Source organism: Phasianus colchicus, chromosome 17 (assembly GCF_987193195.1).
Source record: "Phasianus colchicus chromosome 17, bPhaCol1.hap1.1, whole genome shotgun sequence".
NCBI classification, from domain to species: domain Eukaryota; kingdom Metazoa; phylum Chordata; class Aves; order Galliformes; family Phasianidae; genus Phasianus; species Phasianus colchicus.
The window spans coordinates 4,578,072-4,594,373 of record NC_143452.1 but is presented as its reverse complement, the minus strand read 5'-3'; the positions used below and the strand labels follow the sequence as shown (position 1 = coordinate 4,594,373).

The following is a 16,302-nucleotide window of genomic DNA, read 5'->3' as shown; positions in this document are numbered from 1 at the left end:
TTGGGATTTTCGCTTAGAAGTGACACTTCCTGTACACAGAAGCTCACGCTAAAATTTAGTCCATATAAACTGGCCTCCTCTATTTCATTATTTTAAGTGAGTTTCCAATAAGCAGAATGTAGGAGTTAAAAATAACAAACGCCGTAGCAAGCATTGCTGTTTGACCTCCTGGTGGATTAGCCCAGCCTCCCAGTCTCCTTGGACAGCGCTGACACAAACTCAAATCAACAGAACAACACTTGTTTCTTTCCTTCTTCTTTGTGCCTTGGTACTCTCACCTTTCCACCTTCTGCTGTCTGCGATAAGCTGGCCCTAAAACCCAAGTTCATTTCCCATCCCTTGTGACACCAAGTGCAATACCGACCAGAGATCCGCTCCCTCTCTTCCAATTTCTGGACTTTCCTTGAAGCTGAAGTTCTAGGAGTAGATTTCCTGTTTGATTTTTCTTGGATCTGCAACTCCTAGCAATGTGTGCCAGTAGCACAAGTCCTCGGTGGCCACCTCATGAATTTCTAAAATTGAGTTTTTTTAATGCAAAATAAAAATCTTAGAATGCGAAACTCAGCCAAACGTAAAAAGAACAGTAAATGCCATTTGAGCAAATGATTCTTGAAAGAAGAGGTGAAAGATTTTCACACAAGACCTTGAAATTTCTGAAACATTTATCTCAACAGATGTTTCTATTTTAAAAACTTACCTAAAAAAATCACATGGCAACATTAGCTGTAAATAATACAATGATGATATTCAGTCAATAGAGAAATTCAGAAAATAACTGTTTCAGCATTTGACTGTTATTTCCTATCTAAAAAACAGTGTTCGTGTTCCGAATGATAAAATCACTTTCAAATAAGAAACAAAGCTTTCTGTATGGAAGTGCTGAAAAGTCCCACTTCAGATTTCTTCCAGAAATCCAAATTTCTTCCATAATTCCTCCAAATCTGAGAATTCATTGAGACCAAAGGATCTGGCTCAATTTCACTGAGGATGCAACGTGTAATGTCACAGAGTCCTTCACCAGCAGCAAAAATCTTCATCAGAGAAAAGTCTTTTCTTCATGTATAGATCAGGGAGCGAGCTCAGCGAACATAATGACATCTGCTGCATGGCTGCCTACCCTGGTTATTTTTTTTAAACCTCCTATAAATGCAGAGTTTGGAAAACTCACTTGTCTTCCAAGCAGCTTTTCCAGCACCTTTCTTCCTCGTGCAGCCCAGGACATGTTGCGACCTAGGGAACAACGTTTCTGGAGGATACCTGCAGCACTATGCCAGAGTAACTCCTGGGAGTGCCACATTCAGGCAGGATTAGATCACTGTGATGAGTGCTGGGTACAGAGTGATGCTCACGGGCGAGCTATTATTTGCAGTATGTAGGCTAGTGGCTTCTTAGATCAGGCGTCCCACCTCCAGTGGAGCAGTTTTATCTCCGTGATGGAGAGAACTGTTACTGTTAGTTAGTGGTGTGTGGGATTCGTGTTAATGTGCAGAAACTGAGTTAGCAACACAATGACAGCACCAGGCTGTTATTAATTGTTTGCTGGATGGCTTTGGTATCCCAGTCTGTCTGCGACTGGAGAGCTTTGGTTCTCCCACTGACAAAAAGCTCTGCCTTTGCCAGCAGTGCACTCCCTGTGGTGAGGGCACATGGGGAAGGGCTGTCCCTCCCTGCACGAGTTTTCAACATCACTTTTCAAAAAGCACTCTCGCTTGCCACACAGCGAGTCCTTAAGTCTGGTTCTGATTCCTGAGAACTGGGAAACAGGCTGACAATAGACTCCTTGCTTACACAGGGAGGATCTCGCTGAAAGCCTTGCTTTGCAGTTTTCCGTGCACTGGGTGAGCACAGAATCATTCGCTCCTATTTTACTGTGCTGGTTTTTTATATGTAAGAAATCTGCACTTCCGCTGGAGCTGGGACTTGCACATGTTTCTTTTACCCAAGGCTGGTGGTTATTCCACAGTTTGTCCTATTTTGACATGAGAAATTTTTCCCTTTAACTCTGAAAAAGCTTTTTTTTTTTTTTTCCTTCCTCAAAGAACTAGCATTTTCCAACCAAAAGACTTTTAATGACAAAATTCCTGAATAGCTCTAATTATACCCTGGGGCTCAGTCCAAGGGAGAATATTGCTACCCTCTGTACAATAACAGCCTGGGTCCCACAGTGCATCCCTGGTCCCCAGGGCTCTGCAGGGGCTGCACACCGAGCTGGGTGCCTATGTGCTGCTCCTCTGACCACCCTGGGTAAATGAAACCCTGTGATTGAAGCAGGATGGAAAAATGGTTTAAAAGCAACCATTTTCCACATGCTGCACACAGCTAGAAAACAAAAGGACAATGGATGGGCTGCGCCCATCCCCAAAGGCACTGCCCAGAGCACCCCAAGCACTGCGAGAGGTCCAGCGTGGGCTGTCAGTACCTGGTGCATCAGCCAGCTCTCCCACCAACTCCTAAAGCACGCTGCCGAGCTTTGGAGTTAGCTTTCTAATGAGGATAATTATTATTATTACATACACATATATATAAAAGCCCCAAATCCCCATGAGGTTTCTTCAGATTGTCCCAGAAAGAAAACATTTTCATTGTGTGGGCTGTGATTGGGAACACATGGACCCGCCACACCCCACTTCGTTCCCTGCTCTGCTACTAATTACAAGGGGAGCAGAGCCCAATGCAGAGGTTGTTTTGTTGTTTTTTTTTTTTTTAATTCATTGGTTTTGGAGACTCAGCAATTGAATTACCTGAAGAGGCTGGAGCTTCTCTGGGGTACAATCAGTCATGCAGCATCTGGGTTAGGCCAGGGTGGGGAGAGATGGATAATATATACATGCTGGCAGCGTTATGCAGCCACCCAACTGGGGAAAAAAGAATTTCTCTTAATTAATGGCATGATGTATGACACGTTAGCAACACAAACTCTTTAATAAACCCCAATGCCTTCTTTTACAATTCAGACAAGATGAAAGCACCCCGGGTTACCTGTAGGAACCGAGTGTTCAGAAATGCTGGCAGAGCAGCTTGCGGTGAGGGTGCGTTAATAGCTGCGCACGGCGCTTTTGATTCTGGAGTCAGTTTTAGACAAAGCTGCCTTGAAGCACAGGAAGCAAGTTTCACTTTCAACTTTGCCCAAGGCTCTACCCAGAGATGAAGATATCGGGGAAGAGGAGTGAAATTTAATTTAATTAACTGTAACTCCCAACGGGACGAGTTTGGGAGGTTTGCTCAGAGGACGATTATCTGAACCAACTGAGCTGCAGTATTCACTTCCCAAGTTCCAGTTTAGGTTTTTGTTTGGCACATGACTGAGGAACAAACTGGTTGCAAAGTTCAGATTCACTCAAATTTGCCCAAAGTATATGGGTGCTCAGATCTGGCTCACGTCAAAAAAACATGTTTACAGTTACAATGAATTTGGCCTTCTCCCACACTTAAAGCTATTTATTTAAACCTCTCATTTTGGTCATGTCTTTTCCATCCTCTATTTCTTCCTCTGTTAGGTCAAAAAGTGAATAAATAGGTCAACTGCTCCATAAAAATGGAATACAGAGGAGATGTGGCTAGGTCTTGGACTCCAAAGCTCTAAATTAAGCACATTAGCAAAGACTGCTATGAATTACTATTTATTCTTAAGCACTTTGATGGTCTTTGTCCTCCTTGAAGACTAGTTTCTGGTTTAGACCAAGAAAGGAAAGGCAAAGGAAGTGCCCTAGCTCTTGGCAGCTGCAGAAATCCCTCACTCTGCTGAGATCCTGGAAGTGCTAAAACCTCAAAAACAGAGAGATGGGGGGGTAATAATGACAAATAATAAAAATTAAAAAAAAACTCAGCAGGAAAAAAAAAAGTATGAATGGACAAGCCCACATCTGAGAGAAGGGAAACATTCAGGATTGCATAGGTGACAGCAAATTTCACAATACTTCCCGAACACGGCAACAAAAAGAGTTTAGGACTCTTCTGTAATAAATACATGGCAGCTTGTGTCCTTATGCTTTAAAAAAGGAAGGAAGGCAGAGCTTTTCTGCCCTCTGACCCGAGATTGAGACCAGGCAGTAGCACGATGCTCTGACCACATCCTTAAGGTCTTTGTGGGGAGACACATAAGGGAAAACTCCAGGGACTCAAAACTCAGTGTAGGACTTTTTCTCCATATTACACACCACAAGCGCATTACCTTTCTTCCATAGCTCTCCATAGAGGTGAGAAAGAATTAAAAAAAAAATCTCTCTGCATAAAGAATTGTATTCCCAAAAGAGCAAAGAAGACGAGTCTTGCTCCAAACATTTCTTCATTTTGTATAAAACTTTTTTCTTCTGTTTGAGAACCGTTTACTGTGGCCAATAAAAGCCCAGCTAATTTTTAAATCAGCATGTAGCCAACTCAGCCACCCAGTAGCTCTGTCCTTGGGCAATATTATTGAAGCACACACAATCTATACTAAAGTGATCAGCTTCCCTCAGGCCTGCCAAGGGGATGCGTTAGGCGAGCCCAAAATATGACAGAAGGAAATTTATGTGCAACTTTTACACATAATATCTCATTATGACTCTCCCCAATCTTTCAATTTTAAAAATAAACGGCCTTTGTAATGATTTTACCAGGAGCATGTTGGAAGGTAGATTGAAAAAGGAAAGTGGCTTTGGCTACAGTTATTTCTTTTGCTCTTCTCCTCCTCTTGGGTTTTTCTTTAATTTTCCTGAAGATATTTCCACTCAATTTAGGAAGAAATGGAATTTCCCCCTCCCTACCTCCATTCTCGCACTGTTTTGTCCATGTTTTCAAAGAACGGAATGGCTGACATAATGAAGCCTCTGTCAATAGCAAAATCATTTTGACTGGTTGGTAAATAATGAAAGTTTCCACTTAACGTGCAAGCCAGCTTACCCAGGACACACACACTTGGTCCCTGTCCAGGTCAGCAAATTGTCATCCCCTGCGCTGTGCACATCTCCGAGCATTGCCCTGCAGCAGTGAGAAACGAGAGCTCAGCTGGGACCTGAGCTGATGCTGCTTTGTCAGGAAGGGCGAGGGACTTGGGAGAGTTGGTTACACAACGATGCCAGCTGCTGTTCACAGCATCGAGCCCAAAAAGGAATTGAAAAAAGATGGAATAAAAGAATATGTACAAATAAGGAAGGGACAAGCAAGAAAACCAACCAACCAACAACAAAACCCAAAGAATAGTGATATCGATCTGCAAATAAACAATGGCCAGAGCAATTCTGTACAGCCCGGTTTGATGAGGAAAGGGCAATGCGGCACATTAGTCCTTCCCCACTGACATACCAATTGTCGCGTATGCTTTTCTAATGTTTCATTGTGGGTATCAGCAGGAATGACCTCATGCGCTATTCCTACTCCACAGACCACAGCTCGAGAAGCCACGGAAGGAACATATACCTGAAGTGAGAATCAGTTATAAGCATTTTTGGGAACGATCTCCTCTTAGGGGGTAAGAAAAACAAACGAAAGTGGGTTGTTCTCAAAGTGGAAAGCAGAATTGCTGCCAAAGTACACTGACTGGTGGAAAGAGCTTTCCCACTGCGGGCTGATGGGCAAAAGACCACTATCAGGCAGTGAGAACTGGGGCAAATGTAAAAATATCCTAATCTGAACAAAAAAAAAAAAACAACCATTTTGCTGCTCCAGAGTACTGCAACTCCCCGTTGTACTGCAGCATATTTTGTTTATACCAAAGTCCCCAACAGTCTTCTTGTGAGACACAGGAGTTTATGCCTGTTCTCCTCCAGCTTGTTTCTTCCCCAGTCTGATGTCCATGCACTGGCAACCTGAGCACCCTATCGAGCTGTGGATGTCCCTGTTCATTGCAGGGGAGTTGGACTAGATGGCCTTTGGAGGTCCCTTCTGACTCAAAGGGACTGTTACACTGTTCAGTTCTCAGGAGTTTGTGAAACCAGCAACATAAGCACCAAAAATCCTGAAGAACCTTTTGGAGGTTCCTATTTCCTCCATCAATCCCCACACCCCTCCAGTGAGTCTGTCCATACCTGCCCCTATAGGGTCAGCAGGGCAATCTTGTCCTTTGGCTCACCTTCAGCTGTCTTCTCCCTGAGGACAGGGGCATGAATTAGTTCTGCAATTCTGGGCAGACCATGAGAAGTCTTGAAGCTGGATGCTGAAGTATGTAGGAAGAATGTATATATATATAGTAAATGGCCATGAAAAAAATAACATCAGAAAACAGAGAACAGAATAAAAAATACATTCTGGCAAGAAGATTGTGTATTTTTATAGTATTTATAATACAGTAATTCTATATTTGAAGGGATCATTTGATTTAGGTAGGACAAATTTCACTGCATTCATTCTCTGAGAGAAAGGCCAAGGTTAAAAGGCTGATGCTCAGGAGTCCATTCCATGCTACCAACAAAACAACTGGAGGTGAAAACTGAACCAAGCTTTCCCCAGGGGGGATTTTACAAAATAACACAATTCTTATACTCATCCCAGCAAAGCTCTGAAGAAAATGGTATTTAACAGATGTAATCTTCCAATGAAGGGTTGAAACACAGCATGCCGAATACCTGGAAGTATCTAAAGGAGAAGTCAGAGCAAATGCTGGCCAATGAGGATTGCTTGTTGCAGCTTCACCATGATCCCTGATTGAGAAGGGAATGAACCAGCATTGTTGCTGTCAGTAACATTTAAAAAAAAAAAAAAAAAACCACACTGGATAAACTTAGGAAAAAGGCAGAAAATCATTAGCCTGGGGGGTTGCTGAGGGTTTCTATTTCTTGAGAGACATAATGCAGCCAAAAGAATCCTCCGGGCCGTAGCTTCCCCCACTGTAAAATAGGTCCAAACCATCAGGTTAATGAGATTTCATTTGTTCTTAGGCACTGCTTCAAATTCAGCATCTGCTGTGGACACACAATGAGTATGACAGAACTTCAGTTTGAGCTCATTTTGAGTATCTCAGGCTGTGCACAAAACACATGGCAGGAAAACACCTGAACACTTAGCATCCAGGGTGGAACCTTGCAATTCCACTGATTGCAGTAAATACGTGTTTGTGTTATATTATAATTGCCCAGCTTTTAAATTAAACAGCACAACAATTAGCACGTGGCTGTTCTCCATATGCTTTAAACATCCCTCACATCACTAAGTGCTTTATATGGGAAATTCTTACACCTTTGTTTGAACGGATTTCAAGCAATCTGCCCCAAGTCTTTCCAAGCTTCTTACATCTTCAGGCACTGCCTTCGTTCCTTCACTGATCCCTGGGGAAATTCAAAGCTTGGGCTCATCCAAACTCACTTTTCCTTCTGCAGAGGGAAAAGCTTTCCCTCTTGAGTTCATACTGTGGAATTTATCCCTGCAGAAGTTGGGCTACCTTTAAAATATTGTTCAGGTAGGTTATAAAAACATGAAGATCCATTCATTTCTAAAGTTTGACTAGGAAGGTCCAAATTTAAGAGCATTAAAAGGGCAAGAGGCTGGGAGAAAGGGCAGAGAGAGTAGAGCACACCGTGTGGCTTTCAGTACCTTTTCTTTCCCTCTTCTGTCAGAAGCCTTGGGTCCCAGACCAGTGTCACACTTCTATCCCATCAGGTAGAGCACAGCAGAGATCCTGTCCAGCCACTTGGTCACAGCACGCCATTACCTAAGGCAGCCAAAAGTTCAGTGACTGCCTGTGGTTTCAAATCCCAGAACCCATAAAGCACAAATACAGGTTCTCTATGTGAGGCTGTGACCTCTCTGCTCACCAATAAAACATGCCCAAAGTCATAATAAACAAAGCATTACAATTCAGGGTGGCAAGGCATAAACCAGTCATACGTATTTTCTCCCTGGCCACAAGCAAATCTTTGCCTTTACCAAAAACTACCTCGGTGCACTAAGTTAGCAAAACAATTCTGATTACAACATAGGTTAAAAAAAATAAAGTAAAATAAACTTAACCTAAGGTTTCTCATGGGATGTTTTATGTTCTTGTTGTTGCAGAGCAGAATGAGGGCCAGAACAAACATGGAAGGGACAGAAGTGTGATAATATAATGATACCTTTTATTAGCTCAAAGAAGAAAAAAAGAATAACAGAGCTTTGCATATATCAAAGGTCCTTCTTCTTCACTTTCAGGATGCAGAAAGGGAAAAACCACAGTTTGTGTATTCCTGACAATACTCATCTTGTTAGCAGCATGAACTCGTGTTGCAGGCTTTTCATTTCTCTGGATAGCCAGCAAAGGCGGGGAAGGGGAAAAAAGGAGTTGCTTTGTAGGAACCGAAGGAACTGACATCTGGTTATACAACAATCAAATTTTTTCAGGTCATACTTAACAGCATGAATAATAAACTGAAAAGAGTCGCTGGCTACTTTTGGTATAACAGTGTTGTTAGGCTGTTGTCTATGAGCTGCCTACGGAGCTGCAGCAGAGCACGCGGGGAAGGAGCAGGGACAGACTGACAGGAAATACTCATGCAGGATATGAAGATGCTGAGATCACAGCCAAACAAAGACTGTGTGCTGCCGTACTTGTCGGTCTTCAAAGTACAAGGTGAAGAAGTTGGAGAAACAAACAAAAACATACAAAACAAACCCTCCACCAAAGCCAAGGAAAAGAAGTAGTACCCAGGAGATGAACCTGTGGATAAAAGAGATGTGCTGGCAGCCCACTGTCTGCTGGCTGTTACCAGGTGCAGCAGAGTTGATGCAGTGGATTAATGATTTCTTTTCCATCCTCTTACATCTTTTTCAGCCCCTGCCATCATTTATTACAGCATCCTTGCTTTGCTACTCAGGCTGACAGAAGGGGAATAAACTTTACCCTGCAGGCGTTTTCAGAAGAAATTATCTTTTCCCCAAGAATGGGATCCTAGATGTGTTAATAGCTATCTCTCCCAACAGTTCATGACACTTGTAGCAGATACTTTTTCCCTGGGTATTTCATATATGCCCACCTACATGTAGACAGATCGGTTCTACTGCGAACATCTGTTTTTCAACTGTCAGATAGTATTTTAGAGTGTTAGGCTGAAAAATATATATTAAAAGATCTATCACTTACATTGATTCCAAAGCATTAAATTTTGACATCTTTGGTGCAGACAGACCGAGAAGCTTAAAATAGATTTATCATATGAGAAATAAATTAAGACCATTTCACCCTTTCAAATGGAATCTCAAGAACTTCCTCAAGGAACAATGGCATATTTTTTCAGTTGACTAAGACAACAGAGGGGTCTAATAAGATTAAAGGTGATTGGAAAGGAGGAGAAATCTCTAAAGGAGATTTCAGGACATAGGCAAAGTGAGATGGAGAGAGGGACCTTTCCTATCATTTAGCTCTCTTGTTAATACCCTCCCACCTTCACTTAGTGCAAACCTTATGTCCAATCACTTGCTTCCCTCAGTATTTGTGTGTATTTACATATAGCAGAAATGCAGTACGAGAAAGGATGAGGAGCCTAATGCAAGTCTGGGAGGCAGCCAACACAATATTGGTGGAACAAGAGAGAAACTGTCAGCTGAGCAGCTCCTTCAAAAGCTGGGGGTGGATGCTGCAAACATCTGAAAGGACAAAGAGGAAGGGAGATCAGCACAACATAGTGATTGCTGTGGCTCATAGAAAAGTCCCCACCTTATAGATAACTGGTTTGGAGCTGCAGCACTGGATTTGGTCCCACATCTATGTTAAGCAACGCGGATGAAATAAGATGATGCATTTTAGTAATTTTCTTTCCCCTCTCCTCCCCCCCATGCAACTCTGAAACAGAGGCACAAAGGAAAAAGGACAGAAATGGGTATTTCTAGAAGGAGCAGTCACTGTGCTCCTAGTACGCAGGGCATCACTGGAGGAAGCCAAAGCACCAGAACATCCCACCCCAGCAGTGCTGTGCACCGCCGTGCTGAAATCCAGCACCAGGCCCCATCCCACTGAGCTCCAGCATGCTGGGATGAACCTTGATGAATTATAAAAGCAGCTCCAGAGAATTTGGGAAAGCTCCACAGCATCGCCTGGACCAGAGTGTAGGATGCATCTATGTGGTTTCAAAGGAGGAAAATTTTGCTGATGTTAGGTGAGCCTTTGTCAATTCAGAGATACTCAGACGTGAGCAGGGCAAGTGCCCACAGACCAAGAGCCAGCTTTTACAGTATGCCTTCTGGTCCAGGCCAGGGGAGGGAGAGAATCAGGCATGGGGTTGATCACCTCTATCATCCCAACAGCTTTATGACAGCAGCCAGCAGAGGGGACAGAACAGACCAAAGAGCTTTTGCTTTCCCCGACTGCATTTCTGTTGGTCTCCTTCCAACCACTGTGCAAGCTATTGTTGGTTGTGGTAATACACCAAATAAAAAAAAAGATCTTTTTAGGGTTATTTTAATGGATTGCACAGCTTTCATTAAAGATATACTCTGCCATTAAGGCAAGCATGAAAAAGATGGCCTCTTGCAGAAGACTTAGCACTGGTACACGAATACCCCAAGAATGCCAGGTTGCAAAGTACCTGTTTGAGAGATAGTCAGCATATGGGAAACTTTATGGGGCATAGACCACAGACATATTTTCTTTAACTTTTTAGCACAGCCAGTTTCATAGGACAAATGTTTCTGAAGACAAGGATGTTGCTTATATTAGTCTGTCAGCAGCAGCTTTTGTAATGGCACTGGGCCTTTACCTAGGCCTAAATATAGATGTTGTTACTTTATACAGAAAACAGATTGGCAAATAAGGGGAAACAGTTTCATTATCAGGTTTTGTCTTTTTATTCTCTATCATAAAAGATACCAAATGTGTCAAGAATCTAGTTTGCCTGCCATCACATTGCTGCATTTGTGAAAGACATACCCCACTTAGATGACAGCCAAGATTGGCCTTGATCCAGGAAACGCAAAAAGAAAGGGAAATATATGAGTGATCTATACCACTATTTATTGTAGCAGCTCTGGGTCACTCCACAGGTCAAATATTTGCTTTATTGGATTATCAGCAAACACACGTATGCATCACACACACTGAGCAGCTTCTTGTCTCTTTCGCTCTGGCTTATGGGCTAGGTGGCAAGAACACTCCACTTCTTTCCCATGGCAGAGCATGGACAGACACCTTTGCCCCAGCACCTAAGTAGCCCTAAGTTCCTCACTGTGCCCTGTCCAATGCGATCCCATTAAATGCAATGGCAGCTTCGTTTCCCTTGCAGCAATGCACAGGGGTAACTGGACACCAGTCACCACCCCAGCTATGGAGATCAAAGGCAAACCTCCCCTCTCTGGAAGGAGTAGATGCCCTAAATCTCTGTCACTAGTGCAGCTCTTTAAGAGCACAGTAATTCTCCACCAAATTGAATCTTCTCTGACAATTGGCAGCACATCAGAGACAATTCACAGGCATATTTTTTCCCCTTTCCTAACAGGAAATAGGGCTTGTGTTACATTTACAGTGACCTGGAGCTCTGAGAGCAAAGTCATATCTCACCTAAACAAACAGACAGTATTTCTTCCCCGATTAAGGCAGATGGGCTGAAAGAGAGAAGCACTGTGGCCAGCTGCCCGCAGCAGCCCCACAGGTGTCAACAAGGTGCAAACCTGCAAACACCAACACAAACATCCCCAACACAGCCCAGACACGAACAGCACTTCAGAAGGTTTGGATCTTAGTTTTCATTATATCCAAATGATTTTTTTTTATTATTTCCCATGGACTTCTCCGTGGTTCGGGGTTCCACCGCTCAAGCCATGCTGGTAGGGCAAGGGATGCTTGACTTCCCTGCTTCTGCTAAACCCCTGCTTGGAGTCTGTGGAATTTTCCCAGGAGGTTCCCGCTTGCCTCTGTGGGGATAGGGAGACCATCTCAGGCTCCATTTGTAAGACAGGTAAACTCAAAACTGTGAAATGACTCCAAGTGACAACAGTTTGCAACAAATTCTTCAATGTCCGATTGATAGAAAACCTTCAGAAATTATGAATTACATGTTCTTGCTTGTAAGACAAATAGCATTCAGATACCATTTCACTTGGATTTCCCCCAAATATAGTACTGTATTTTTTGCCCATAAGCAATGCCCCATTTAGTCCTTGAAAACTCAGAGAAACAAGTCAACCCTGGTGGGGAAATCTACTGATTACAAAACTCCATACCATACACGCATCACACTAAATATGCACATGAAAAGCAGAAGTGAGAAATCCAGTTTCACTCCCATACACCCAAAACATCCAAGGCACCATAAAAATCTGCACCCTTCACAAAAAACCTGTATGTTTCATAAATATCTGTATGCTTCAGCTGCTTGCAGGCAATGTACTCCCAAAAACCTGACTCAGCTCAGCAGCACCCACTTCCCTGACACACAGGAGCTTTGCATTAGATCCTTGGTCTCCCCCACTGCACAAACTTTAGAGCTGAAGGCAGTAAAGTCTCTCAACTTCACAGATTTTCAGTTTTGCCAGACACCATGAAGAAGCAAAAACTCTGCAGCTTCTCTCCTGCAGGTCTTTGCCCCTGTGGTAATAATGGAGTCAGGCAACAGCTGAAAGTAAAGAAAAAGTGTATACTGGGCTTTTGAGAGTCAGCAAAAGCCTAGCTTTTTGGCAAAAGAAAAACAAACCCAAAACACAAACAAACCCACAGGACAGTGGAAGGAGAGAAGAAATGCAAAGCGGGATAAATGTCTTTAACAGAGATATTCTCTTAGGGAGCAGCAGAGCGACAGGCGAGGGAGCAATACTGCTGGAATGACTTGTTTTAAGCTGTTGTTTTGGCTTTGTCAACGCAACCACAAGTCTGATCACGTTAAGAACAGACCTCTCTCTCTCTCTCTCTGGCTATTTCCAGGAATCAGCCATCACCAGCTGACAGGAGAACAGCCTCAGCACTGTGGCAGGCCAGTCTCAGTAGATCTGAGGTTCTTGGTTCATTATTTTTGCAAGGGAAACAGCTGTTGACCTTAGGATTTGCAGTGCAACTCATTGTCATGGCACTGAATGGAGGTATTTAGGATGATCATATCTGTTTACAGTAACAGTTACGAAACATCCCCTACGTGTTTCACTGTTAGGTGGAAAAGCAGCGTGCCAGTCAGACATCACTGCTGCTCATCCAGATGCTCCACAACCACCCCCTTCAATGCATCTCCTAGTCCAGTGCTCAACTTCGGAAAATAGTCAAATTTCAACCCCCTAAAACTACTTCAGGGCCCCCAAAAACTCCTGCTGAAGCTCAGAGTGAAACCCTATGCCAGCCTCAAACAAGTGAGAGTTTTCTGTGACTGCATCCTGTGGTTTCAGCCGGTTTTGCAATTAAGTTTGTGTCCTAGTTTCATTCTGAATTTCAGCTTATGCCATCTTCAGCTCAGACAAATCAGAGGCTTAAAGCGAAACTCAAAGCCACACCAACCTCTGCTCTGAGCTAACTGTTGCCCAACTCTAGTTTTCCTCCCTCTTTTATTCTCTTCCCCTTCGCATTCAAAGCAAACCCTCCTATAAGTCCCTGCAGTTTGCTTTTGGAGCTACCTCCTGAGGACATGGAGACAGCTGCAAGCTTCTCCTTCCACATGCACACTGAGCAGAAGCTTTGCTTCCAGCCCTCGTGTGTTTCTGAGAATAAAAAGGAACTGTGTTCCCTGCCGATGAGCACCACAGAATCACAGAATGGTTGGGTTGGAAGAGACCTTACCACCCACCCAGTCCCAGCCCCAGCAGTGGGCTGTCTGCCCCACCAGCTCAGGCTGCCCAGGGCTCATCCAACCTGGCCTTGAGCACCACAAGGGATGGAGCACCCACAGCTCCAGGCAGCAGTGCCAGAGCCTCACTGCCTTCTGGTGAAAGAGCTTCCTCACATCTAACCTAAATCTCTCCTCTCTTATTTTAAAACCATTCCCCCTTATTTCATCGCGTTCTATCCATGCAAAAAGTCACTCTGTCACCTGTTTATAAGCTCCCTTCAGGTACTGGAAGGCTGCAGTGTGGTCTCCCCAGAACCTTCTCCAGGCTGAAGAAGGCCAATTCACAGCCTGTCTTCATAGGAGAGATACGAAAAGCAGTAAAGATAAACAAGCATTAAAATAAAAGAAAGTGGTCAAGTGCATGCTGAAGGGCTTCAGAGCTTTCCAGGAGTCCAAAGCCACAAAGCTGAAATTTGGCCTAACGTTGACAAAGCAGGGGTCACGAGAGGAGGCCGCACGCTCGTGCCGAAGTTATGCAGATGCAGTTATGTGCTTTTGTTTTCACAGTTAAACGTGTAGCCTCCATCTGTGTAAACAAGGAGCAGAGCAAGCTGACATTGCAGGGAAAATACAGTAGAGAGAAAGAGAGCTGGAGCAGGTCTTGGCCACAGAGCAAAGAAACTCAATGGGATTAAGGCTCCAACTCAGATGTGACCTCATCCTCCAAAGCACACAAAGGAAAAAGAACAAACACCCTGCAAAAAGAGGAAAAAGAGAAAAGACCCTGAAAGGTACCAGCTAGGCCAGCAGCATGACCTGTGAGAACCCAATTGGATTTTAATGCAGTGGGCAGTGTGCCCAGGACTCCAGTAATGCTCTGTGTTGTACACAGTGCTTCAGAGCTCTGACTTCAGGATCTGGAGCCGTCACAGCTGGAGGGAAAGCTCTGCAGGAACCCCACACTGCGCAGCAGTAAATAAATAAACCTCAGTGCCTTTGCATATTTGTAGGGGTTTTGTTATTAATGGTTAGGTGCATTAAAAGACTAACAAAAGCCAGTAAGGTCCTCAGTTATATTTCTTCCATGCAATCAGTACTCATTATATATTAGCATTTCAGGGTTAGACAAGACGACCTCCAACCTACAGCACTCTGTGACTACCTCTCTAGAAATGCATCAGTTTCTCATCTGCTCTCTCCCATCCTGCCTTGTTTTCTCCTAGTCAATATTCTCTATCACTTCCTTCCTTCTCCTATGAGTTTTACAGTGACTTTCTCCAGGGCAGTTTCACACGCACCTTATCTGCTAGATAAAACACTGAGTGTGTTCATTTGACATTGTAACATGACAGAAAGCACAGCAATGACAGCAGAGCAGCATGAGTCCTAAGCTGCAGCAAGTAAGGATTTGCTCAAATACAACAGCCATAGGCACAAAAACAAAGGAAACAAGCTGCTTACCTTCAGAAGGCCTTGGGTATAAAGGGAGCAATATACCCTTGCCTTCTCTATCAACCCTTAAATCAGGTCTTCTAACCCTTAAATGGATCCTGGCTCCACCCCCTCCAGTACCCTGCACACTGCATGCAGCTGAGCTCCCCTGGGTTGGCTTTGCCTTCCCACCCACCAGGTGCTCAATCACTGCTTCAAGCTGTGACTCGGCATTTCTGCTGCAGACACAGCCACGTAAAGCACAGCATGCCTCAATAAAGTTTTCCTTAAACTTCTGATAACCAGAACAGCTTACCCAGGTAATGTGATTCTTAAAGAAGCGATTAAAAAAGAAATCAGATTATCAAATCCTGGGAAATCCAAGAGCATGTCAGGATTTGCTTAGACTGCAGGGTAAGAGTGCTGCACCACAGATCTGGAGTGCCTCTTTCCTAGCTGCAAGCATGGGGTCGTGTGTGGCTTTCATTTTTTTTAAAGCTGTTAGCTGTACAGATGCAAAAAGATTTCCCCTTACCCATATGGACATACACCACTCTAATCAGACCAAAACCAGACAGTGTGGGTAGTCTGGAAGGCCAGCTACATTCTGGGCTGCATTAAAAGAGTAGCAGCCAGCAGGGAGAGGGAGGTGATCGTCCACCTCTACTCAGCTCTTGTGAGGCCCCATCTGGAGTTCTGTGTCCAGGCCTGGGGCCCCCAGTACAGGGAGGACATGGAGCTCTTGGAGCAGGTCCAGAGAAGGGCCACTAAGATGATCAGAGAGCTGGGGCACCTCTCCTATGGGAAAAGGTTGAGAGAACTGGGTTTGTTTAGCTTGGAAAAGGCTCCAGGGAGACCTTGTTGTGGCCTTCTGATATTTGAAACAAATGTATAAACAGGAGGGAGAACAACTGTTTACAAGGGTGGATACTGATAGGACAAGGGAGAATGGTTTTAAACTGAGACAGGGGAGGTTTAGGTTGGATATTAGGAGGAAGTTTTTCACACAGATGGTGGTGATGCACTGGAACAGGTTGTCCAAGGAGGTTGTGGATGCCCCATCCCTGCAGGCATTCAAGGCCAGGCTGGATGTGGCTCTGGGCAGCCTGGTCTGCTGGTTGGCGACCTGCACATAGCAGAGGGGTTTAAAATGGATGATCATTGTGGTCTTTTTCAACCCAGGCCACTCTATGGTTCGATTCTATGAACGAGTAACAGCAGTGATTTATGTGACCAATCTGGTGCA

The 16,302-nt window shown here is 44.0% G+C and overlaps 1 long non-coding RNA gene across 2 annotated transcripts; it reads right to left on the bottom strand.

The window, feature by feature from the left end:
- Positions 1-698: 698 nt before the first annotated feature.
- LOC116235176 (uncharacterized) lies at positions 699-15,164 on the bottom strand. Of its 2 annotated transcripts, none has more exons than XR_016471880.1 (7): positions 15,087-15,164; positions 7,507-7,624; positions 6,006-6,066; positions 5,284-5,397; positions 4,882-4,959; positions 2,742-2,855; positions 699-1,969 (listed from the first exon to the last, which is right to left on the bottom strand). It is a non-coding gene; the product is annotated as an uncharacterized LOC116235176 (long non-coding RNA). The 2 variants fall into 2 exon arrangements; XR_016471881.1 differs by having other exon boundaries at positions 699-1,230.
- Between the last annotated feature and the right edge of the window lie 1,138 nt (positions 15,165-16,302).